This window comes from Gallus gallus, chromosome 4 (genome assembly GCF_016699485.2).
Source record: "Gallus gallus isolate bGalGal1 chromosome 4, bGalGal1.mat.broiler.GRCg7b, whole genome shotgun sequence".
Lineage (NCBI taxonomy): Eukaryota > Metazoa > Chordata > Aves > Galliformes > Phasianidae > Gallus > Gallus gallus.
The window spans coordinates 17,785,120-17,812,037 of NC_052535.1; the positions used below are offsets into that span (position 1 = coordinate 17,785,120).

The 26,918-nt window shown below is 42.5% G+C and overlaps 1 protein-coding gene and 1 long non-coding RNA gene across 2 annotated transcripts in view; one reads left to right on the top strand and one right to left on the bottom strand.

Annotated features, from left to right (window-relative positions):
• Positions 1 to 26,918, bottom strand: part of MAMLD1 (mastermind like domain containing 1) — a 76,873-nt gene that overhangs the window by 37,100 nt on the left and 12,855 nt on the right. The window lies entirely within an intron of this gene.
• Positions 25,376 to 26,713, top strand: LOC121110617. The gene is made up of 2 exons (XR_005859313.1): positions 25,376 to 25,540; positions 26,101 to 26,713. It is a non-coding gene; the product is annotated as an uncharacterized LOC121110617 (long non-coding RNA).

A 26,918-nucleotide genomic window follows, 5' to 3' on the forward strand; every position in this document is an offset into this window, starting at 1 on the left:
GGAGGAGAAGGAGCAGACCGGGAATATTTCAGTTCCTCCTGATCCACTAGTACTTGCTAGTGTTCCCTGGCAGCCTTTCTCAAAGCTTTTCAGAGCAAGACCCTGGTGCCTCAGAAACCTGAGGAATCAAGGTCACCGACAGTGAGGGTTAGATAAAGTATTGAGAGAGAGCATAGTTAATTTTTGGTGGAAGGGCTGAATAATGCAGCAGCCTGAGAAGAGTGAAAGAGCTTTGCTTTAGCACATCAGCCTGCAAATTCCATCATTCCCTTGAGACTTCATGGCAGGCTGGGTCTCCAACTCTCCTGTTTTTCAGGATCTGTTGCAGATTGTTTTTTCCCTCTGCATAGTGCAAAATCTGAGCTTTGCTCAACTGAGCTGACCAGAGAACCTTTCATTCTCTGTTTCTTTCAAACACTCGACACTTCCAAAACTGGAAGCATGTATTTGCTAGAGGCAAACTGTTTGCAGCATTCAGCCATCAAGACTTCAGTCTCTGTGGCTTCAACAAGCTTCAGCGAGAGCTATCTGCCCATCAGCCCAAAATGTTTCTATCTGTTCTGACAAAAACAGTCATGTAATGAAAAAATGAAACTGGCAATTTTCCATGTAAAACAAGAAAACGACACATTTTTTTTTTCTCCTGTGCCTGAATACACAATTTGAAAGGTTTGTGCTCTATATTGCTTGCTTCTTTGCAATCTATATAGATTCCAATGACCTGCTAATTTTTAGGGACAGGTCATGAAAAAAAGGTGAGAATTCTAGTGTTTGAAAGCTGCAAAGTGTATCTGATATAACATTACCTCTTAAATGGCAGCAATTACTTGCAGCACTTCTTGAACTATCAGACATGATGTTTTCAGTAGCAGTCTGGCTTGCAGATGAGCAACAAAACCCAAACACTTGTGGGCAAAGATCCCACTTAACAACAGCAGAACCTGCCTCTGCATTAAGTGCATTTAGCTCATCTGCAGGTTCTTATTTGTGCAAGCTAGCTGCCATTTGATAACAGAAGCTTGCATTACATATCTGAATCCAAAAAGAAATGCCTACTGCTGAGGCATACAGTGAGTAGTTGAAGCAGTCCATGACTACCAGGAACAAGAAGTATGCTTTCACATTCCAGGCTACAAGGAGAACTCAAGGGGGCTCAAGCAATGAAAATTACCAGTCACTTTCCCCATGCTAAGATTAAACATAAACTAAAACCTCATTTTTTCTACTGCTTTAGGCTGGTTGACCCTTCTGATTTAGAGTGATTTGAGCATGGATGGACTTAAAGCTGTCATTTCACATTGTCAAGGAAGAGATCAGAATGTTATTTCAAGCTGCCAAAGAAGTGTTCCACTAGGCTTAGAAGTACTAATATCACAACTCCTCAGTTAAGGACTATGAGATAAAGGTCTTCTTTTGGGTCTGCGTGGTATTTGCAGACTGGAAAGGTGGCAGATCCATTCCCATCAAGCTGTGTTAGTGGAAAAAGGATTATGAACAGGGAAAATACACAGTGGTGAATTTCCTTCTATTTATCATACTCATGGAAATAGGCAATTGGAGGGGAGGACATAGAAAGAGGAATCGGGGAGGCAAGCTGTCATTTCAGCTATGAAAGCACATTGGTTATTGGTTAGCTTGTATGAATTACCTGGATTATTTTTACCAGGATCTGGAGTTTCTCTCCAGTGTGTAATTTACAGTGGCAATATGAAATCTGCCGTCTTTAAAACAGTTTTATTAACATAGACTGCTTAGCCTATACAAATGCTGCTACATGTGTACAGATGCATCTCCCATCAGCACAGCCAACACTGGGTCACTTAGCAGAAGCTTGCTGTGACCCTTCCTTGTGACGATCACCACTCATTGTGATTCCTCATTTTATTCAATAAATCAGTGCACATCTTTGAAGGAATCCCAAACCGTGTTCAAAGAGCAAGAAAGAAACTGCTACTGCTTACTTAAACGTATGTGAACTTTTAAATGACTGACTGCTGATCTGTTACTTTCCTTTATCTTTTGCCTCCTTCCCCACTTAACCAACCACACAGCGTAAGAAGCAGTCTTGGCTGCAAATACCTAGAACTGCATGATTTGGCTTATAGGCACAAACATCCAAAACATCATGACTATACAAAACCAGAAAGATGCGATCTTACAATAAGCTTAAACCACAGAAACTAACAGGAAATTCAACCTGGATTACCAAGAGCATTACGTATTACATTTTCTATAAACCTTAAAAAAAAATTAAAGGGAAGGAAATGCTACAAATATGATTTTCTCATAATGATTTTTGTGAATGCAGTTAAGCTCATAATAACAAAAATATAACTAATCCACATCCTGCTGTAAGTTGCAAGATCATACGGGCTGCACAGCAGCAATTTGTGAACAGGGCTTTTTTGATTACCCCTGTCTAAAATTTCAGGTATCATCCTTAATATCAAAATGGAGATAGTGATGGAGGATCAGCTCCAAGGGAAAAAAAAAGTACACAGCCAAGAATATACCTGTTTCTTCATTCCATGCAAGCCAGCTGCACAGAAGAGACCAAGCAATATTTATTGTGAAGACAAGAAATTAAACACAAGAAAGAAAGAAAAAAGAACCAGACATTAGCTTTGCTACTTTTCAGGTCAGACAGAACCAATCTGATTTCAGAGGCACCAACAGAGATTTGCCCTATCAAAACAAATGTTCAGCATCTTTCTACCTTGTATTTCCTTAACAATTCATCTGCTTTCAGTATCAATGACATCGTTAGAAATGGAATTTCTTCTAAGGGAAAAATTGCTACTGACAAATGGATCTGGAAGAACAGGACTACTGCTTGCTCCCGTGTTGTGCTGCTAGCAGGCGATCTTGGTGCAGATGCCTCTTAATTAGTCATCCGAAGACCTGCAGCAACTACACCAGGCATATTGTCTGGCTGTTGCTTCCACATTCCGGGTAATGACAAGCACTATTAACGAGACAGCTGCAGACAGAAGTTCTCTACCTTTCAGGTTTTAAGATGTAGTACAAGAATGTTTCTTTCATATCTGGCTGTAAATCAAGAACAATCTTAGACTCAGCGTCTCTCCATCAGTATTACCTCATCTTACCTTCATTTTAATACCAGCAGTATTGTTTTATATCTTTTTTTATAGTCCATTAATTTCAAAGTCCTATGGAACACTTTGCAGTAATTTTGTAGACTACATTAATCTCACTTAAACAGCTATACTCCAGAATTCAGATCCTCTCTACTGAGCCAGAAGTGATGGTTTTGCTACTTGGGTCTTCTGGGATTTGGAAGTTACATTTTTTCTTCTTTTCCAGCCTGTGACACTGTCACAGTTATGCAATGACCGTAGATAACAGGAGTTATGTAAAGGAAATAGATTGTATACGTTCATAAATCAGAAGCTAGGTTTACCATTTACCAGATAACCAGATAAAACCCAGTTCAACTTTTTTTTTTTCTGCCAGATATTACAGTATCTGATCAAGACCCAGGAGATTTATTCCTGCATTTCTATCAGAGTATGGGTTTCATTTTGTCAGAAGGTATCGTTGTGGAATTAACATCCTGGAGGCAAAGCCTTCAATTAGGTCAAATCTGGGGCCAAAAAGCTCTCAAGTTCTCAGAGCAATAAGAAACAATAGGAATTCAATCAAAAAAAAAAAAAAAAAAAAAAAAAAAAAGAAGTTTATGTTTCAACTGATGAAGTACTTACATGCTTACTCCCCCAATGAACAATAGCTCCAACCTTACCTACATGGCTCTACCTGAATGGTAATGCTGGGTGGCCTCACATTAGACTGCTACTTGCTTTCTGTACTGGAAAGCAATGCATTACTGCATCCAGAGACCTTCAGTAAGCTTAGCAGGGGACAAAACATTTAGAAGAGAACTTTGAAGTTTTTCCTACATCTGCTTCAGTCATCAGAAACAGAAGCACAACTCTAAGAAAGATGAAAAAAATGGGCAGCTTAAGGAAACATTTCGAATGGCTCTTTGCCTACCCTTCACCCTATGTCTTTGCTCCTCCTTGATGTTCGTCTGCACTCCAATAAATGAAACCATCAGCAGGACATTAATACAGGCCTGTCAAAACAAGCCTCAGTTAACGTAAGAATGATCATGAATCTAGCAAATGTCCCACTGAACCTGGGTGCAGAAAGACTGATACAGCCAGAAGCAGGGATAATTTGTAAAGCCAAAGAGTCTGGTCGTGAACATCTGTCTCTGAGTACTTCCTTTGAAAACCTCCATCCTTCTCTGCACAGCAGCTCCACTTTCCTCAGCATGCATTATCTGGAACAGGAATACAGTTCTTTGGCAAGATGTTATTTGTAGGCTTCCGCACTGGAGCAATGAGAAGGCTTTGGCCCTGGGGCTCTGGGTCCTACAGCACACACTCCTCAAATTGTATCTGACCAATGGACCCTCAAAGGACTTTTGCAAACCAGTGTTCCTAAAGAAATGAAACCAAAGGCAGATCATCACCCCACCCCTGAAGTCATCGTGCTTTATGAAACTGTTGAAAAACCGGCCTCAATGAAATAAATATTTTAGGACGTTGACTTCGGTAGTGGTGGGATTGCATTCTTTGCTCTTTTATTAACAAAAGGAGTAAATTAAAAATACACAGGATCTAGAGGAATTGCTTCCAGCAAAAAATGCAATGCTTCAGTCACTCGGATTTTAACCACAGAACCTCACAACTTGTTATAGATACCAGTTCCATTCTGTCCTAGATGTAACGTTAATCACACATTCATCACTGCAAATTGACAACATAAATGTTGACTTGTGCAAACAATGTTAGAGAAAATGGTGTTCTTGCTGCAGAAGCGAATTACACAGCCATTTAAGCTCCCTGTGCTTCTCAGTTTTATGTAAACTCTAATTTCCAAGCCTTTGTCCTGCCTTTAAAGGTCACACAAAAAGCTACGAAGCATAGCATGTGTTCCCACTGATATTAAAACAATGTTTACTATGTCATGCATATAAATTGTAAAGAAGAAACAGTTTGCAGCCTGCTGTTAGTAAGAGATGATTTATTAGACAACATGGTTCCGTCAACATGTGGAATGTAAAAACCTGATCTTAATTGTGCAAAGAGTATTTTTTTTCTTTTGAACTGAAGTCTCCACATTGTGCTGCAATCACACTACTTCTGATGACACCGTATTTAACTGATTAAACTGTTAATCTTGCCAGTGCTTAACTTCAGGAATATAAGCAGTCTTTTTAGATTCAAGCATCTGACTGCACGTTTGCAAGATCAGGATTTCATTTACATGTTCAAATTGCAAAACTGCATCTTCCCTTTGTCTGTGCAAGGCCAACTATAGCACTCCAAATGCTAAACAACCACCGTAGAGTTGGACAGTATTTTTAGCATCTCTGTGGTACACTTCTATCTTTAGCTGCTGTGTTCAAAAACAATCCCACAGGACACTGCATAGCTAACATAGCTCAGGCTTCTCATCATGTTCAATTTTCTCCTGAAATGTGGTGAAAGCAGCCTATACAACAGGCCAGTCCGGGACCAACCAAATTTTCCTCAGATGTACTGTCTCAAGCAGGGCAGAACCATATCAAAGGATTAAAACATGCAAGGGTGAGAGCATTCTGCTCTGCAGAGTGGATGGAGGCTGCCAGGACTTCATCAGGGGGATAATAAAGTCTATATTCTGACTGTGTTCTGCACAGATAAATCAAGGAGAACAGTGAAGGATTTCTCTATGTTGTTTCCTAGTAGGATGTGCCCATGGGTTCGTGGCAAATTTCTGGTCAAAGTTTAACCCTACAAGAGAAGTTAATAATTGAGTTTGCCAAATCATCAAGACTTCTACATCCAACTGTGTCTTGCTTTCAGAGGCGTCTTAAACCAGTGAGCCATTTTATTAGACTCATGATCACGAAACAAAAACATGTGTTAGCTCTTGAGTGCCAAGTATCATGCTGGAGGGTTACCAATCCCTGTTACAGATTTTCTAGTCAGCCTGAAGTTATCTGTCATAACAGAAGAGGTAGTTTTGAACACACAGAATGAAGCATGCTGCTCCATTCTGGAATGCTTCATGTGGTTGTGGTCTCTTTGTAAAGCTCTATGAAGATGCACTGCAGAGAAGAAAAAAGAGCTTGAAACGTACTGACTGTAGTCTGACTGTCTTGTGTGAGCCTCCAGGAGGGCCTGGGCTGGCCCCAGACTTGTTCCTTCATTCTTTAGGGGTATTTTTGGTAATGGCTACAGCATTGCCAGTTCCAGTGTGCAACCATAGCAGCTGGGTCAAGTCTGAGTGGAGGAAACATTTTACAGTCATACTAGATGAGCTGTTTCCAAACTACTTTTACCACAGGGAGAGAAAGCACTCATCATGGGAAGAGCTGTGTTCATCAGATGATTGACCTTTGAAACTTCAGATCTGAAATTCTTTCCACATAGAACTGGAGCTGCATACAGAGACAACGGCTCTCAGTATACTGATTTGCAGAGGAAGTACTTACGGAATCCCACACATCCTGCTAATTGGTGAAGGGAAGGGAACTACACAAAGAAGCTATTTTTTTTTTCATTAAGTGACTTAGCTGGGGTTTGCAGATGAGCCTAGGACAACTAGGTGTTTGGTTCCAATTTAATTTCAAGGAGACATTACAATTTGAAAAACCTTAGAAAACCTTAGACCTTGTGAATGTTTCACAAATGGGCTCCCCACCTCCCCATCCAAACTTACCTTCTTTCCCATTACTACAGGCTATCAAACACTGTTAGTAAAACTCTTTGCATGACAGGGGGCTGTCCAAATAAATGATGTTCATTAGCTTCCTATGCCCTATCAGCCATGAGTATGGGAGGTGTGTGAACCTGGGCTCTCCAACAGCACCAGAGCAAAGCGGCACTGGCGGCAGCAGATAGGCAGAAGCACAGGCGGCAGCAGATAGGCAGAAGCTCTTACTATGCATTAGGTCTACAATACACAACTGTGCTTTTTCTTTCTTTTTTCCCCAGTTATTTTTTCCTTTTAAGCACAACACATGTTCTATCAGGAATATCGCACATATTTGTTTGAGGTGTTCGCATTACGTAACACCAGCGTCAAGTCAAAGAGAAAAGCTAAGAAAAGCAGGAGGCAGTTTAGTTTTTCTGAGTCCTTTTTATAGGACTTAGTTTTTGAATAAGTGGAGGCTTCCTCTAATCCCCAGGATGTGAAGCTGACATCCCAGGTTACACTCCTCACGGTGATGGTCCTAAGGGCTCCTCAACACAGAGCTGCAAGATCTGCAGGAAACCTCACTGCATACTTTTGAAATATCAACAGCAAAATACCTTTCCATTTTCTAATAGAGCCATAGAGCTGAGCAAACACATTCTTGAAAGGTTCTTGAACATATGAACTGCACATACCTAGTTTAGGATGAAAAAACTGTTGCTGTCGTGTAGTTATGACATTTCAGTTTGCCCACAAGAATTACACTACTTCCCCTAAAAGTTTTCAAGCCCAAGAATATACTTTTTCTCCAGTGCTGGAAAGTGATGAAAGTAAAATGCTAGTACTGTTTTTCCACATTAATTTATCCCAGCTGTCATCAAATCCACCAATTTGTCAAGCATACAGCTACTTCTCCCAAAAGGCCTCAAGACACCTGCAGACGTGTGTGGAGATGCCTCCGGGGTCTCTTTGGGAAGGGGCAGGGAGAACCTGACCTGCGGGGAAAGCAGCCGGTTGTGAGTCACAGCCCTGGCAAGCTGCATACGAGATCCACAGCAAGCTCTGCAAACCTGAAGGAATGGTAAAATCTTCCCAAATACTGAGCTAGAGTGCCAGTAACTCTTTGTTCTTGCTGAAAGAATGGAAGAAACTTCCTCTTTCAGTTACAGTTACACGGTCTGGTGGGGATATAACTGCTGCAACAATCAGGAAACAACTGTCATGTTGGATGGTTGTGCTGAGCACTGCTGGGGAGACGCAAGGGCCTTGCAAACTGAGAACCAATGCTTGGATTTACTGGAAGTGCTCTGATCTGTCACAAAAGCCACAGTAAGCAGTGTTGTGTCCAGCTTCAAATTTAAAAGCCTCATGGGAATTGCAGAAGCCTCACCCCAGTTGAAAGGCCAGTGTCCCTTCATGTCCAGAGAGCTGCCTGTGATCATTCTATCACTTCCGGCCTCCCAGCCGATGGCTCAGCCATCCCAAAGCCAGGGCTGCACTGAGCTACCTCTCGGACTCCTTGGTGTGGGTGAGCACTGTGTCGACATTTCCCCATAGATGGCACAGCTGGACCTCCATGGGATGCTACATGTGTCAGGCCTGGAGGCTTTCCAGCAACTTCTGGATTGGCTGTACCAGGTGGAGGTTTCCTCAGCTCAGACATGCTGGTGAATGTGGATGTATTAGGTATGGGAAGGTGACACTAAGACAGGACAGCTTGCAGACAGAAGCTATTGAGCTCCAGCTGAGGGGCACTGCTGGACTGCAAAGGCAAAGCAGATTAGCCACAAGCTGCAGGTAACCATACTATTTTGTGGCGACACAGAGGCTGTCAGGTACTGCTTTGTAGCAGGGAATGCAAATCAGGGGAATTTTCTTCAAATGGACTAACTTGATTACTTGCAAGTGCCTGCCATGGCCATAACCTCCTGCCTCCATCCCAATCGCTATGCAAAGCTCCTGCCAGCTTAGTTTGGGCCCTCGACAATATTTCCATCATGCATCATTAGGCATTATTATGCATTTCATAAGTCTCCCATTCCTGAGTTCCTAATGGAGAGCCAGCTTCCCTTCTCAGTTGCAACATGGGAAGCCTGACCCAGTTTTTTATCAGCCATCCCTTGTGCCCACCGCCATTGCCACACCCTGGCTCACAGCATAGCCCTGCACACCCCATCCAGCTCATGCAGTTGCTTTGGGGAAAGGGCTCCAGTTCTCCAAAATGAGCCAAGTTCCTACTGAGGTTGCCTGCTGGGACTGCAGAAAAACTGTATGTGCTTCCCTCGGCTTCATTCACTAGGTCTGCCAGGCATGATATAGGAAATGGGCAGGAAATGTCAACTTTATATTTCACAGCAGCAATTCCCCTTCACTTCATGCCACATCTGAGCAGCACACCAACTCCTGACCTTGCACTTGTACAGCCTTTCTTACACAAACACTGGAGGCTGATACGGGACAAAGTACAAATAAAAAGCCAAATATATCACCTAATTTATGATTATTTTTTATGAAGGAGGCTGGCACCCTGTTTCATGCTTATCTATACTCACATCTGAAAGAAAATGCATGTTTTCAACTGATGATTTTCTATGATCCACAGAAAATTAAAAACCTCAAGTTATCTTGTACTCTTCCTGGTGCCTGTGCTCCAGGAACTGATATTCCTGGAGCTCTGTGCAGATATGAGAGGTGATGATGCACAAAAAAGGCATACTATGAGTAAACCTATCAGGCAGGTTTCAGCTTTTCTATTTCTCTCTTTCACAGTCATCTTAGTTTTGCTTCCACTAAAAAATCAAAGGCAGAAAAAAGAACAAAGTCCTTCACCTTGCTTCTTTGCACAGTCATTGGGACAGCAGATGGAAAGTAGCACTACTCTAGCATTTTATATTTATTTCATCCAAGCACAGAAGACAGCATAACGAGTAAGGAGGTAAAGTCCGATACAACATCTATTTCTCTAATAACCTGTTTTCCTCTTAAACATCTTAAATTGAAGTACAGTTTTCCTGTTTTGCTTTACCATTAACTACATAAGAGCAAGGGAAGGTAAACACCAAATAACTTTAAAGGAAAAACGTACCACAATTTATCAGTCCTCCAATGAAAACAATCTTTCTCCCTAGATCTTCCTTTTTAAAGTAACTGCCTTACCTTTTCATGCTTTCTATTTACTGCCAAGAAAACACCCCTTATTATACCAGTAGTGAATTTATGGGCCATAAACTATCATCCAGTGTCTTTGCCATGCCACTGCTGCTGATGATTTTTGCAGAATCCAGGCTGTCCTAGCTTTGGTCACAATAATGAACCCACAACAATGAACCCACTTCAATGAGCTGTGCTACAGCTTAACTAGGCACCAAGACAATGCATGGGAGAAACAAGGTTATGTTGGGGTGCACTTTGCATTTACGGAAGTTTCTTTTCCCAGCAGCACACTGCATGTTCCTCTACGCAGTGTTTCCTTATTTCCGCAAGACAAATCTATTCTCTAATAAGACAGACACTAAGTCAGAAGTGTCAGTATGAGCAACTCCCTGAAAATAAACTTTGCTTATTTGTGATATGGCATTTCTAACATGGGATGTGAAACTGAACCGCAGGGCAAGAGCTCAACTTTTGAAATCAAGAGCTTTCAACTTGTGTTTCTAAAATCTTCACAAGCACTTGGACTGAGCAAGAGGGAGGGAAAGAGCTGATTTCTCTGTTTGCTTGCTCGTAGTGTATGCTCAACAGTAAGGGCAATCCAAGAATAAGGAAGAATTTTTGGTGCCTCTTAAAAACGTGTTTACGTTTTTCTCCACATGAGAAAGTGATAGCAGCCCTCAGCAGCAGTAATATGGTCCTGGTTTCTGAAGCACACCCCTGCCAAATAACCAAATACTTTTAACAGAAGCCTGGTCCATTAACGAGCTGAACCATCAGTCACATGAGAACTGCAAACAATCCCAGGAAGAGCTGCTGTCTTTCCATGCTTAACAAAAAGCTATTAACAGTAAGACAAATAATGCAAGCTCTCATGCTTCTTTACCTCCCTCTCCAAAACATCTGCATGCAACTTTCCTTTGGTTCCTGATGCAGGTGTAAAGAAGTTAAACTTGCCTTTTACTGTGCATGCTTGCTGCTACACAGAGACATACTCCAGGACCCATTTAGCTATCTCATGATGCCAGCTGCAGATCTCAGGCCAAGACTCTCCACAGCCCCTTGTGTCAAACACATTTCTCTTTGGGTATCTCAGTGTGTATCAGTGATGCTTTTAAAATAAAAGCAGGATTTGGCTTTTCCCTCTCTGAAATCCATTTTTGCTGCTGCCTTTGCACTATCCTCTATCCAGAATGATCTCTGTTCCGTTTTATACTTGAGCTTAGACTGCAGAAACATCTGTAAACTTTTCTGCTGATTTCAGCAGGTGTTTCTCTATCTAGTCAGTTAGGTCTTCTGAGAACAAAATGATTGCTGCATTTTCTGTAATGATACTACTGCTTATTCTCACCCTCTTCATACCTGTGTATAGAGAATATGTTGTTTCCGCATTTGTGGTATCTGACCTGTTTCAGAACCTACATGCAACACAAATAACTGCACTAGAAACTAGAGACTCTGTGTCTAATACAAACATTTGTAATTCCAAAGCTTGAACCATTAAGATAAACCTAGCATCAACTGCAGTGCAAGCTGCGTTGGGAGATTCAGAGGGGGCCCTTAAAGGTGCAATTTACATTTAATGTGTTTGCCATTAGCTCAAAGCTTTAGATGAAACAAAAAGCCTCATGAGACAGGTGGAAGAAACTGCAGGTGATGTCTGCAACAATCCTAACTTGGTGCTGGAAAAGCCACGCTCACTTGACAGGAAACATGATGCTGCCTCCTGTGATGAAGGATCAGCTCCATCCTCAGTAACCACCACTGTAAGTACGTTCATCAATGAACTCCTAACACTAAATCAGCACATCATGCTTTCTCAAATCTTTTGCCTTCCATATACAGGACAGCTGCTTTGCTGCCAAAGCACTGGGCTGTAGAAATGGGCTGCTCTGATTTATAACAGAGGTGTTTAAAATCAGGCAATCTAATTATCGACTTGATAGCCCACGACAACTGCAGTCAGCAGAATTTAAAAAATGCAAAATATTGACAAGATCAGGCAAATACATAATGAGGAAGTTATTAAAATGCAAATTGCCCGCCTTCTGGTGCTGCTATGGTGCACAGCACAGGACAGGACCCCAGAGCCTGCATTGAGCTGCAGCCGCCCTAGAGCTGTGTGCTGCCTACGACTGGATAGCAAGATGGGGCTGGTGTAAAGGCAGGGCTGAGCTCTCGCAGATAGCCAGACGGGCCCCCATAGTACCAGGGCCCCCAAAACGATGCACGCACAGCGGGGAATGGGAAGTGGCGTGCAAGGACCAGGTTGCCCTGCACACTTTGGAGCCCAGACCTGCATGGGATTTCAGAAGGGAGCTGTTTGGGGTCAGGTGTATTTTGGGAGAACAGCTAGAAGGAGAAACGTTTGACAAATTAGTGAAACTTGACAGAAGAACTCATGAAACACACCACTGTGAAGTTTAGTCAAAAAAAAGTCCAAAGAAAGGATGTGAAGAAAATCCTTACTATCCAAGCTGCTCCAGGATGCTTGGACCAGGCCTCAAGAAAGGTAAAGCCTGGTCTGGCTAGCGAAGTCCTAACTGAAAGTGGAGGAGGATATCAGTACAAGACTTCCAGTTCCTTCCATTCTTGTCTATCCCCCCCCAAATTTTCTTGTCTTTTAAATAAGTTTATAATCCTGCGTCTAGCACATGCTTATTATTTCACTTTGCAGACACATTCTTTCAAGTCTGAGGGCTGTGTATGCGTCTGGAAGTCTATAATAAAACAAGTAAAATAATACCATTTCCAGCTGTGGGCTGGAAGATCTAAGCCCCCACTAGGAGAAAACATTGGTGGATATTATAATTTTACGCAATGCACTTCAATCACATTGTAATTGCTGCAACAGCATTTAAAAACTATGCTGATATAGATGGTGACACCCAATTAACAGGCAAACACTAAGGAGGAGGTTAAATGCTAATTTTATGTTGGCATTTTGCCTGAGAACTTCATTGTGCCGTTTTCTATTTTAAACTGTAGCAATCCCACCTTGTGCTGTGCTGCCATCCACTTTTATTCAGCACCATATGAATCACAGTAACTCCTTGCAAGACAGACAGGATCACAACTGCATGGTGCTACTTATCTGCCCCAAACTAAAAAAAAATGGATGTTTCCTGCTGAAAAAAAAAAAAAAACTTGCAATAACTCTCAAGTTAAACTTTATTGACATTTGACAGGGCAATCTGGTGTAGGGTGTTAATGTGATGGTTCAGGGCTTTTCTAGCTATGTTAGAAAGCAGGAGCTGCTACAGGTCCTGCCTGGGTAACGTGCAGGAGCCCAGGGCTGCGAAGGGTTGTATGGCACCAAGTAGTCCTGCCAGGAACAGGCTGGAGATGAATTACAGACATACAGTGCTGAAATCCCCTGCTGACAGATGGACAGGGCTGCTCGCTGCTCTGGAAATGCATCTAGAGCATTAGGAACTGGTACTGCCCCCACTGAATTCCTGCTGCCTGGTCAGGACCCCCAGCACTGCTGCAGAGATAAATGCTGCTATCCTGTTCTGGTGGGTGCTGAGCAGCACCAATACAAAGCCAGATCTTCATCTCACCTTAAAGATTAAGAAAATCTGAAATAGCTAGAGCTTAACACATGCAGATAACAGCAAAGGTACAGAAACAGATCAAAAATACTACAGCATAATTGAAGCTACAGCCAAGGCTGTGCTAAAGCTGTATTGAATCTGCAGAGTAATTAGATACCTTATTCACTGTGAATAGATGCACAACTGCCCCAAATTTAAACTTCTTAATTTCCCCAGCTTGCAGCACTTATTACAAATCATGCAGCTGGATGAAAGCTGAAAAAGCATTTGTAGCTCTGCAAATTTGCTGCGGTGAGTCCAATAATAAACAAGGGAAGAAAGGTGGCAGCACTGATAATCTTTATATCAAAAACACATTTTCTGCAAAGCAACTCACTATTGTTCATACGCAAAGTACATCATGCTGCTAGCAAGGAACAAACTGGCTTGTATGTTACAGATAGTCATTATATTGCTTATTACAGCCTCTGACTGTGACTCAAACATTTCTTGCATCCTTTCTTTTTGACAAGGTACACAACATGGCTGCATTATGTTATGCTACTCCAGACAGCAGTTTAAAATGCAGCATTAGATATTTCTGCTGTGTAATATCGCACACAAAAATGATTAAGAAAATTACGGAATGAAAGCAGAGCAAAGCTTCACATGTCTAACTAAGGATGGCTCCTGAAGGGCATTGAGCATCATCTCCTGGTCCCAAGTCAAACAGAATGGAAGCAGCAGTACCCAGGAACCCTGGTCCCTGCTGTATCTGTTCTGCATCTTCCTATCTTTCTCCCTACAGCAATCTAAAAGTCCAGAAGCCTACTTTGCAAGCCACACTTTTCTCTTTTGACCTTCTCTCTGGAGCAACAATGGCTAGATGGGGTTTACTGTTCTATGTGCTAGGTCTTCCTAAAGCTGAAAATGTTAGATGGATGTGAGCAGCCTTGATCATGTGCAGGAAAATCTAGTCTGCTGCTTATCAGTCAATTTGGCTTCACTCCAAGGGTAACACACTGCTCTAAAGGGCCAACTCAGAGTGAAAAAGGAGCTGTTCTACTAGACTACACTCCGTTAATTCTGGCTGAACTGACATTCTCTTAGGATAATGACTCAAGATGAATTTTGACTACTGTACTAAGCATGGCAGGGAACAGAGCAGCAGGCTGGCTTCTCTCTGATGCTACCAATACACCAAGAGGCAGGAAAAAAAAAACATGGAATCTCCTGAAAATCTAACGTGGGACAAACTGTCACCACATCACCTCTCACTAAAATAATATGTGAGATTTGAAACAAAAATCCCCACCACTGAGGCAGGAAAAAATACACTGAGAAGTCAAAAATTCCAGACTCGCTACAGTTACTGTAATTGTCCTTTATAAGAAGAGCCCTCTAGTTATGTGAAATGACATTACCTCACAGCCCCAGGCTCCTGGTTCTATGAACAGGAAGGAAGCAGACACACATCTCTTTAAGAGCTGTTTCCTCTCTGCTCTATTAATTTCGGAGATTAAGCAAGCCACTCCTTTGTGGCATAATAGAGCAAGATAGAGCCATTGTGTTTGCTGAGGTTCCTGCTAACTGTTTTTCTTACCTTGGAGGTGGAGAGATGGTACAGCACTTCACACTCAGATGAACAGCCAGAAAACCTGCAGCAGCGCTGCAACCCTTCCTTCTTTTTTAACTATGATTTCAGTGCACACAAAACTGCAGCCCTGTTCTTCCCCCTTCCAACCCCAACCCCAACCCCAACCCACTCCCCCCCCCCCCGATGAGTATTTTGGTGTTTCACCACCACAGCACAGAGTCAGAAAAAAAGCAGTCACATGAGATGAAGAATTCTTATTTCAAGGGTTCCGAATTAACCAGACTTCCTTAACTACGATTTTTCCTCTGGACATACACACCTCACCTTCCTGCCCCTCCCCACAGCTTGGCAGCTGAGGCACTCAATGTGACTGCTAGGCACAGGAGCTGGAAACACAAGCCACAGAAAGCAGGCCATAGCGGGGTGCGGTGCTGGCTTGTGTTTGGAGCTGTGGCCGAGCACAGCAGTTACCAACCAGAAACAGCAGCGAGCAGATTTCTCCAGGGCTCAGAGGAGGGGGATGGCACATGCCCACAGGTTGGGAGCACCAGGAGCAGCAGGAGGAGCAGAGAGCTGCTGGCTTGCCCAGAAACCCTGGAGCCCCAACAGTGTTCCTACTGTACCTTCCCTTGCTGAACAGAGTCGGGAACACAAAACCCACAAACAAAACAAAACAAAACAAAACAAACAATCTGCTCATTCAGCAGCTTTCTTTTCATGAGCAGCTCCATCCTTCCAGCCTGCCCCCTGGCCCCTGTCTGGGCTGCAATTGAAAACTTCAGAAAGGAACAAAAAGGAGAAAGGAGTTCTGCAGACAAACCACTGATTCTCCACCAGCAGAGTGCATGCACCAGGAAACATGGTCATGGTGCTCTGGGCCCGGTGCTGGAAAATACCGTGCTGTGACTTGTAGAACTTTGCTCCTCAGGCTTCGCTTCACATTTTCGGACCATGCAATAACAAAAAAGGAAAGAACTGCAACTCCTGAGCTTTCCAGGCTGGTGTCCTGGCTATGCCCTGACCGAGGCTGCCTGCTCCATACCTTCTAATTGCATCTATGAGGCCCAGGTTCCACACAGAGCTCTCTCACCTCTTGACAGCAGAACCATATCCCCTTCCAGAGAGCTTCTGGGGCTACCCCATGCAAAAGTGATGTGGGATTTTATTATTATTATTATTATTATTATTATTATTATTATTATTATTTTGATGAGGCTTTTTACTATGAAATGGAGATATTTTTCAGATATATGAATGTAATTCACCAGGTGACTGGGCACTGGGCAGGACTTAGGTGCCAACATGTAGTTATTTCTAGACTGCGCAGGATTTGTATCTGCAGCTACAGACAAGCAGCAACCTATCTGTGGTGGCCTCTAGACTCCTTTAAAAAATAATAAACTGAGTTCAGTCACTTTAGTCTTATTTTCCTGCTGTTGCTACTGAGTTCACAGAATGTACACCCTTACCCTCTCCTCCAGTGCTCAGAAGGCACATAAGGAATCAGAGCAATCACACATCAGTAACAATGAATAACCTCTTCACTTGGCATCACACCAGCTGTACCCTCCAGCCGTCTTTCGTCTCCCTACAGTGAAAGTTTCACCCAAAACTACCTTACTATAGTGGCCGTACAGCTGGAAGCAGCCCCCTGCCCTGTCCCCACAGCACCCAACCACCTCCAGCAGCTGCACCGTGCTCTGCAGGTATGGCCAGAGGGAAGACTATCGTCCTCCTCCCACTCACAGACATGGGCTGCAGAGGGGAGCATGGACAGGACAGTGCTTGGATGAGCTCTAGGATCTTCTTTAGAGCAGCTTTCAGCATCTGCACCGAGCTGTGTGAAAACACAAGCATTGGTGTTCACAAAGAGCTTTGCATGAAGGATGGGTGTTGTGGTGAACAGACTATGTGAACAGTTTTGGAAGATCTAACAGGCACAGTTTATTAGTTTTAATATTAAAATATTAAAAAATCTACCCTAATCATAAACTCAGGGGCTTTAAGTCACTGGAGAAAGAGATGTGAACTTCTCTTTTTCTAAAAAAAATGTAATTTGGAGTTTAGAAGCTCGGAATAAGTAGCAATATTAAAATCATCAGTCAAAGCAACCTTGTCTTCAGCATACAGATCTTTTTTCATGTCTTCTCTAAATGCAAATCTTCTTCTTTCATTGCCTTTATGCCAAACCTGACGAAGCAAACAAGTACATTCTTTGCCATCCTCACCCTCAAGGGACTGCAGAGGTGCCTCTCCACTTGCTGTCCTTGTCTCAGGGTGGGCTCCCTGCACTGAAGTAGTTGGGCACCACTTCCCTGCTTGAACTGGAATCTGGTGACAGACAAGGTCTGGAATACAACTTTGCATTAGAGAAAATACTATGCTAACTGGCAGATACTGCAGCTCCCAGCTCAGGACACCAGCTAGCCAGCAACTTAACCCCTTATCTGCACAGAAAAATAATCTGCATTGGGTTAGTTAAAAATGTGAACTTAAACCATACATTTAAGAACATTTTGAAGAACAAGAATAGCTTTAATTGGTTCCTAATGATGCAAATGAAATGGAGTGTTTTTACACAGCCTGTCTAAACCACAGCATACACCAGCTGATAATCAGGATAATTGCCTCGTTCAAACCCGATTCCTCCTGATTTCTGCAGGGTCTAAATTCTGCCCTTGCAGGTTTGCTAAATCTCTGCTCTACCATGCAATACTAACCTTAAAATAGAATAATGAAAGATACCACAGAAATAAACTATGCAAACAGTGCTCAGCTCTCCACGGGCACTTTGAGCAAAACAAAAAAAAAGAAAGAGAACAAAACAAAACAAACAACAACAACAAAAATTTAAAAAAGATAAATGAATGAGAGCATAATCTCTTCAAAATCTAGTAATTCAGCAAAAAATATCAGTTTTTTCTTCGCAAAAATATCTTTGTCATGCTTTGCAAGAAACAAAAGCAGGCGTAAGGCGTTGCAGTGACAAGCTAAAAATTGTTCAACTCTAAAAGCATTGTGAAACAAAGGGGAAAAATCCCAGTGAAAGCTGAGAGTAAGGTTTCCTAATCTTCCACTGAAGGCTTGTAAATGTGCAAGCTCAATACCTCACAGCCCCGTTTGAGTAAATAAAGCTTTAAAAATGTTTTCTTCGGCGTGACTGAATTCCTCCCCAATGTGACCTCAGCATGCCATTCCTCTGTCTCTATCTGCTGACGCAGCAGAGCTGTGACCCCTCACCGCTGACCTGTGCAATCAATACGCCGCTGACAAACCCTCGCAGCAGCAAGGCTCCATGCGCAAGTTTCTGTCTCTCCCCATGCCATGGGGCAGAGCAGTTGCTGAACTTTTCCTCAGGCCCTGAGTTATGCATCAGCATGGCTTATCAGGCAATGTGGGCTTCAAAAATATGTTTTCTTGGGCATTCCCGGTCTGGATATATATGAAACCTGGAGTGGTTTTGCTTTTGGTTGTAGTCCCACTCACTGCTTTCAAGTTATGTGTAGGGTCGACAAGATCTCTAACACATGCTATGTATTTCATGTCAACTGTTGATCTAAATCTACACAATTCAAGTACGCACAAACTGTTGAAGAGTAAGATAAATGACATTAGAAAGGACAGACTCTTATCAAAGACTTCCCTGAACACTGACTTGCAAGGTCTCATCTTAAAGGACCACATTAAACAAAAAAATTAACACAGTCAATCACAAGCTCCTGGTATAAGAAAAGAGATGAAGGCATGTTGGAAAACGGAAAATCTTTTAACTGGCTTCCAGTGCTATAAATTCTGCTGTACTGTCACAAAATACATTAAAAAAAAAAAAAAAAAAGAATTCATGGAACACTTATATAAGTACTATTATAAAAAGAACTGTATACCCTTTATTTGAAGAGGTGTTTTGACTCAAATGCATCCGTAATTTAAAGGTGTTACAATACACCAGTTCAGCAAAGAGCTGCAGTGTGTTTTAATGGGGTACAGAAAAGAGAAAAATCATTCCCTGCGGTGCTTACAGTAAACATTCTGAAGCATTAATCTAGATATGAGAAACCAAAAGAATGCAAGCTATTAGAGACCAGTCATAAGCTTCAGTGAAACTAATTAGCCTGCACAGTCTTTAAGAAACTGAGGGAATGGAAACGTAAGGCAGAAGTACAAGTACTGAAAAGTAAATTAGGAGTACTAGAACTGAAAGATTAATATTTTAAAGAGCCTAATCCCATGACACCCAAAATGCCTAACAGAGGTAGAGTTTCTCTGTATAAACAAATATATATATATACAATTAAAGGTATTAGATCTCTCTCTCTATATATATACATGAAATCCAAGGAATGTTTGCAGTGGCTCTTAAAACGTTAATAGCAGCTAAGTTAATGCAAGACAGCTGAAATGTGGAAAGCCAGTAAGCCTGCTAAAATTTATTCAAAATACTACTTCTCATAGACCAAGAGACTGATTTATTGTTTCTCCCACCCACCATTCAAAAAATAAATTGTTAGTATGATTGCAGTGGTGTTCTGAATTGTTTTGTGAAATGCATGATGTAGAACAGCATTAAGGAGAGCAGAACACAACATTGTTTTATACAGATTTTTCTCAGTCACTATAAGTTGAAAGCACGTACACTGTCTGCATGTTTCAGGACCCACTAATGATAAAAATTAGCTCTTTAAAGAGCCGTGGCAGCAAAATTTTAGTAAAAGCGATCAAGGGATGAACAGCAGTGATAGTACTGTGTGACTATTTGCACAGCAGAGCTGAAATGGGTATGGCAGCTCTCACTTTTTTTTTTTTATTTTTTAATATGAGCAAGTAAGCATGATTCAAATCACATTCCTCCACAGATTGCATTGATGGATTAATGCAATATTCCGTTGAATTTAAACTTTTTGCAGACAGAAACTGCCCAAACCCTTGAGAAGCAGATTTGGTCTTCCCCATGTGAACACAGAGCGTGCAGCCTGGTCCTGCTGGCTGGTTCCTTGCAGCAGCCCCTGCATCAAGCCCCAGCTATGGCTGAGCTGTCAAACTTTTGCTCCTTACAGACACTTCCTAACACAAGAGTGGGAGTCAAACCTCCTGTCTGGAAGCACTTAAATAAACTGGCACTGATGACCAGCCACAGGCCCCTGCAGCTCAGGAGCAGCAAATGTGGCTTCCAGAGGAGATACGCATCTGTCTCTGCTGATGTCTGGGCACAGGATGGTGCAGAGGCAGGGTGCCGGCAAGCACAGGAAGCAGTGCAGCTCTATGGCAAGGCAGAGATACCACCAGCAGCCCTTGGCCATCAGCTGCAGTCCTCACCTGACTCACACTGTGACCCAAGCCACACTGGGCTGCATGGGCACGGTGCTCCGCCACGGGGACAAGCTGCGGCTCATGTAGGTGGAGAATAACCCAAGCCTACATCCTTTTTTTTTTTTTTTTTTTTTTTTTCCCCTCCTAGAACTTGCAGGAAAGCCCTTGAGACCCTCCTTAGGACAGAGCTGTGTGGGGTTTCTTTGTGAGTTTTGCTGTTTTTTCTTTTCATCTAGATGGAATAAATTGAAAGCGATGCTTATGAAGAAAACAAGAACGCAACGTTGAAGAAGCACTGTAAGTAGGCAGATTAATAAACAGGATCCTAATTTCTTATCTTTGATGGTATTCAGTACTATTTTAAATATTCTCAAAAGACTCACAAACACACAAAAGGTCATCTGTAAAATCCCTGTTGAAGCAATTTAATGCTAAATTAAAGCTGAAACTAGGTAAGCCCAACTCTTGGGATCACTGATATTGTTAAAGACTAGAATGGAATCAGTCCTACCCAAGAACACCATGTGTTTTTCAGCTTTTTAAATATTTATTTCCTAAATTAAATAGAGTAGGTTTAGCTGGTTCTTACAGCTTAGCAGGAAACAATTTAATTTCCAAGCCAATTGTATAGTGACAGTTGGCAACAATGGTTTTACATTATAAAAAGAGAATGGGAAAATAGTTGTGCATTTCTGAAACACTTCCAGAAAATTTCCTTTGAGAACACGTTCAGTGAAAAGTATACAAACAGGCATTAAACACGAATGTAATTTAATAAACATCCACTCAGCTATATGGTGTGACAAATAGGTAATAAGAATGTAATACAGGCATTTAGCTTTCAGCTTCCAAAGGAGCTGGAAGCTAAAACAATAATACTTTCATTAGACTCTCCTGCCTGGTATCAAGAGCCAATTTCCACCTATTAATATGGATTTCTATTACCCGCCTTGTGAATACTGTTAACCCATTTATCAAGTAAGAAGCCATACTTTTGTCACTTATTATAAGCCGAAGGGGAACGGAAGGATTGCTACACCATGTAACACTAGAGCATCAGATTGAATCGTTTGACCTAGAAGATAAAAACATTCCACTTACATTTAAAATGAACAACAACACCCTGACCCAAGCCTGCTCTTATTAGAGCTAATAAGATGTCTTGCAGGATCAAACCTTTCCTTGCAGGTCAGAAGAAAAAAAATAATAAAAAAATCACTGTCTGCAGACTAATTGTAAACATGGTGCTTGTGTAATTAAATACGCCTCATTGGTTCTCTTGATATGTCAATAGTGGGTAGGAGGAGGTTGATTTAACTTAAATGACTCCAGTCTTACTGAACGTTTGCCCCTTTCCGTGTCCTCGAAGCAAAGCATCATTTAACAAAATAACCTCAGCCAAATGCAAGGAGCTTGGCATTAAGCGGTTATTATTCAGCTTACAACGGCACTCCAGACACGCCAGGTGCTTTCCCAGCACCAAGGTACACTGCTCATGGTTTCCCCCCAAGAGACGTGCCCACAGAGGACAGCGTGCTCCCCCCAAACAGAGGCTGGGGAGATGAATGTGAGGACTGTGGTGCTATGGTGGAGATGACGGGGGCACAGCTACCAATCCCGCGCCAAACACACCACACTCCTGCTGTCCCACAGCAGTCCCTTCTCCTCAGGCCCTGCTCCCAGCCCCGCTCAGTAGCCCCCAGCTCTGGCCAGGGACCTGTCCCTCCTTGGGAATCTTGCTGCTCCCAAGAAGCACTGAGATCTCATAATTTCTCTTTCCCTCCACAATGGGTCAGATTGTAAAGACCTCCGCTGTTCCAGGAACAACCCTTTACCCAGCAGGTCTGCTGTGTGCACAAGATAAAAGCTCCGCAGCATCCATCTCGCCCACTTTCTATGGAGCAATGATCCAGGAGAAGTACTCGTATTCCTCCCACTCTACGCAGCTCAGATATCAAAAATACTTCAGATATCAATCCATAAGGGAGAGTCAGGACGTAACAGAATGTAAGCAAGGTTTCTGGAGCTTCAGCACTTACACTTTTCTTGTCTCCATCCAGGGGCAGCATTTAATATACATGAATTCTTCACACAGGATGTCTCAGCTCTCCTTTCTTTATTCCCAGCTGCCGCAGGTCAGCAAACCCATCTCACCTGACTTCAGCAGACTGCTGTTGGTTTACCCCCTCACCAGGACATTCTTATTTTGATTGTATTTTGTACAACCAGCATGTTTCATTTGATAAGAATTCCACACAACTTCTACTCCTAATGTCACCACAGAGCATCCTGTTCCACACAGTCCGACAGAGCTGAGGGGCTTCGCAATTCCTTCTGAGGAAAGAGCATTTCTCCTTCTTTGAAAGCTTGCAGTGATCAGTGTTGGTAAGCTGCTGAGAAGCCATCAAGCTGCTCATTATACTCTCAATGAATTCGTAACCAAAGTAATTCTCAGTGGGGTACTATGGCTTGACCAATGTTACACCATTTTCAAAGGACATGAAGAAGTACTGTGGCTTTGTGAAACAGATTCTGAATTCCTTTCAAACTCCTGGGTAGTCATTTTATTCTGTAATTTACCTTTATGCACACTGCAAGTTCATCCATACCCATCTCTCTCTCAGTGGTCCTTTAATCCTTTTCTGTTCATGTTGTAGCTTAACATAAGGATGGGTGGATTTCTATAAACTGAGGGCTTGGGAGGCTCTACTAATATGTATGCATGATGCAAGGAAAAACATCTGCGGAAGAAGAATCTGAAGTTGGGGTCAGACATTTTATAGTTTAGCCAGATTTTGATAAGAAATAATAGGAATTCATGGGGCTTTTATCATTTTCAACAGCAAGAGGATTAGACTCTAAGCCGACACGAGCAAGAACATCAATTGTTAAAAGAAATATGTGCTACACTGGAATACAGTGAAGCACCTGAAAGACATAATGTACTATCTGATAAAACACTACAAGCACTTCCAAATTCAGCCCAGCAATGGCTTGACGAGTCCATGCTTCATCTGTCTGCCAGGGCCAAAATCACAGAGATTTCTGTACTAACACTGAGAAAAGCAAGAGAAGTGCAAAGAGATGTCATGCTTCAAGCCACGGCCACATGCAACAGCACTGATTCAAAATGCAGGCGATATACTAAGGCTTTGGCCACATGACAGAAAGAAACAATTATGAATCTTTATTTGGATTCAAAAATGGTATCCACTAATCTGGCAATACATATGAAAGGACTTGAGTCTTAATTGCAACATGCAGTGACTATTTCTTTCCCCTCCAAATTCAAAGAAAAGTAGAGGTATCAGCTAGTAACAAAATTCGTCCTACCTCCCTGATAAAAGATGCCCAAACCAAAAGACACCTCAAATTCAGCCTTCTTTTCCCTAAAATATTCAGGGCACCATAAATGCATTTCAAATTAAATGACTTTTTGTACTGAACTTCTAAAACCCTTGACTTTTAATAAGGTTGTGCATCATTGGATTTAATTACAGATTTTTTTTATCCCTTAAATTTGACTAAAAATGATGTGATTTACAAAGCAAACAAGCCAGTTAAACAAAGCTAATTAAATTCACCAGAGACAGCCTCGCTTTTCCCCTCAGTGAGTGTTTATTTCAGCTCCCAGTGCTCTGATAGCTCCTGACAGCTTGCTGGGACACAAGAAAGAAGTAGGTCAGGGTAAGCCGGAATCAGCAACAGAGGATCCCATTAGACAGGCTTGTAGGGTAATACAGAGATCGAGGAAGTGTGTGATGTAGTGACAGTGTTAGAGACACATAACAAACAGCCTGAGGACAGCCTCTAGCAGAACCGGTACGTTTATCTTCTCTCTGCCATAATGACCCCTTGCATAGCTCATCCAGTGCACTCATACAAGGAGGTGCTGTATAAACCTCATGACAAAACTGTACTCCCTGTTTGCAAGATTATGCAGAGCCAGGGGCAACGTGGCTGGCATGGGCTGCCTCTCCAGCAAGGCAGCACAGTGCTGTGGCCATGGGGCATCTCATGGCGGGGCTGCGGTGAGCTGATGCTGGGGGTCTCAGTGCAGCAAGCCCAGCTCCACAGTGCCACGCAAACACAGCATGTGTGGGTGAAGAAGGCTCTCCTCCTGCCAGTGCCCCATGGCCTCTGGGAGCAGATCCTGCAATCTACTGGACCTGTGCTCTCACTGGGGCTCCCAGCTGGAGCTGCTGTGCAAGGAAGAGAGGGCACCAGAAGCAGAAAGCAGAGCAAAAATGAAAAGACAAAAGCGGTCAGCGTAAAATAGAAAGCACTTTATGCCTCTTCCATTATATTAGGTTTTTTAATGAAGCTGGTGTTTTTACTGCACATGTGAATATACCCCAACACTTCCTAGTGTAATTCCCTCCTGAAGAAGAGCTCTTTTAAATAAAATGCCTTGGCAATAAGAGCAGAAGGCGCAGTGCCACAAAGTCCACAGTGTGACATTCAGTCAGAGGCAAGTGGGAGAGCAGAGCTCGCGCCCTCCTTGTTCTCCTGCTCACACCACTGAAAGTTCAAAGCCTCTCAGAGGGACCTGACAGCCTGCACATACCCAAACATTTCAATTACAAGAGCCAATTTCTCAGGCTTACACAAAAGCCAGAGATATTCTCTCCAACTCCAAACTGTGTAACTCGCATTAAAAAGAGTGAACGAGTGTGTGCTACCCTAGAAAATAGGTAAGCTTGACAGGAACAATTTAAAGTGCCATGGGCATAAACAAACACAATAGAGAATGTTGTTTTATTTTGTTCAGAGGTTGATGCACTCGCTTTGCTTAGACAAGTCTCCAACAACCACTTTACTCAGCACGCAAATTACGTTTCAGAAACGATGGAGTTCAGACTGATGAAGCAGTCTGAGTTATTTTAGGAGTCACACTTTAGTTACATTCGTTTTCATGTTTATTTGATAAGAGCACGTCACATTCAGCATTGCTCTCAGTCTTTGTTTCCAGTTGCAGCCTTTCTGCAACACAATTCATCTCCTATGCTAGCAGTGCTTCCTGCTCTTCGGGGGGGTCACACACTACCGTCACTTGTACCCACTCATTCTATGATGCAACACATCCCTTTCCTGCAATTCTGACTTAAGCAGACAGTTCTACTGTGCCTGTGCAGCTCTTGTCCGCTGACCCACAGCATCCACACAAAATCCCCACCCAGTCAGACATCCAAAGCAAGTCCTAAAGAAAAATATGCATGTCCAAGAGAAAACATGCACCAAGGTAAAAGCATTAAAATAAAGGAAGATGACAAGGAGAACGATCAGAGCCCCAGAGCCTGCAAGGAAGGAAGGAAGCTTTTAACAACACTAAAATATAAAATTGATTTGTACACATATTTGATAAAAATCAATACAATTAGCAAGTAACTGAATACTAGAAAGGGAAATTGATTGCTCGAGGGCCCAGAGGACTCAGGGCAATCAGTCCATTCTTCTAGCTCCTCCAGTCTTAATAAAAATTTACTTTTTCATAATCCTTCCTGAACTCTTTGCCCATTAATAATGCTACTAAATAGCTCTTCTTTTAGCACTATTATTGCAGACCTGCTTGAATTACATTTAGAGGCAGTTTAGAGTGGCATGTTCTGGCCATTTCGCTATCTGCTGCACAAACCTCCAAGCAACAGCATAAAAGAATACTGGCTAATGAACAGAAGCATGGGAACACTTGAGAAGAGCTTATAAAATTAAGTACCAAAGTTTAAATAAACGGATTACCATAGAATTGATTTGCTACATCAATTTGGTCAGCTTTTGCTGATACACCATTTCTCCCTCCAGAGAGAAGAGCCACCTTTTCAGAACAACTAATTAAATGCTTTTGAACGGCGGCCGCACCAGGCGAGTGGGGCTGCACTGCTCTGCCTGTCCCAGTCATTCCACAGCACCGCCTGAAATCATTCCTCCATGCAACGTGGGAACAAACGCTCTGCTGGGAGGTGGGTTGGGGTGATGCAGCCCTGCTGCGGAGCAGGTGCTCTGGTGCAGACACGCACTGAACTCTGTGAAGAGCCCTATCCAAATCATACAAATCGTTTTTCCACACTCATGAGAAAAGTTTCATGCTTAAAATTCAGTAATGTAGTTCAAGCACGTTCTACTCCACCTTCAAAGGAGCATCTCAAGAAGTCATCTAGAAATCTCAATGCTACTTGTATTTCCAAGCTGGCTGGACCAGTGGTTAAACTAAGACATTTTATCAGACTAAGGAGAGTTCTACCAATGCTTTGCAGCCCAACTAGAAACACAGGGCAACATCTCCAGACCCCACAGAGAGGAAGGTGCAGGACCAGCTGAGTGTCACAGGCACAACATCTGCTCAGGTGCCTCACAACATTGTTTTTATTTTGTTACTCTAAAGTCAGTCCCACTGTTTCCACCCAGAAAAAAGAGACACCAGGCTGGAAACGCAGAGAGAAACCAGAAATTTCAGTTTCAGTGCTGGCCTTGTTCAAAACTGAGCAAGGTACTTTGATCTCCTTGCCTCAGTTTCCCTGCCTAATGAAGTAAAGCACAGACAGTAAAACTTATTTCACCCAACTCACGCATCTCTTGGGAAGATTAAATGCTTGTTCTTTGTGAAGTACTTGGGAGATGAA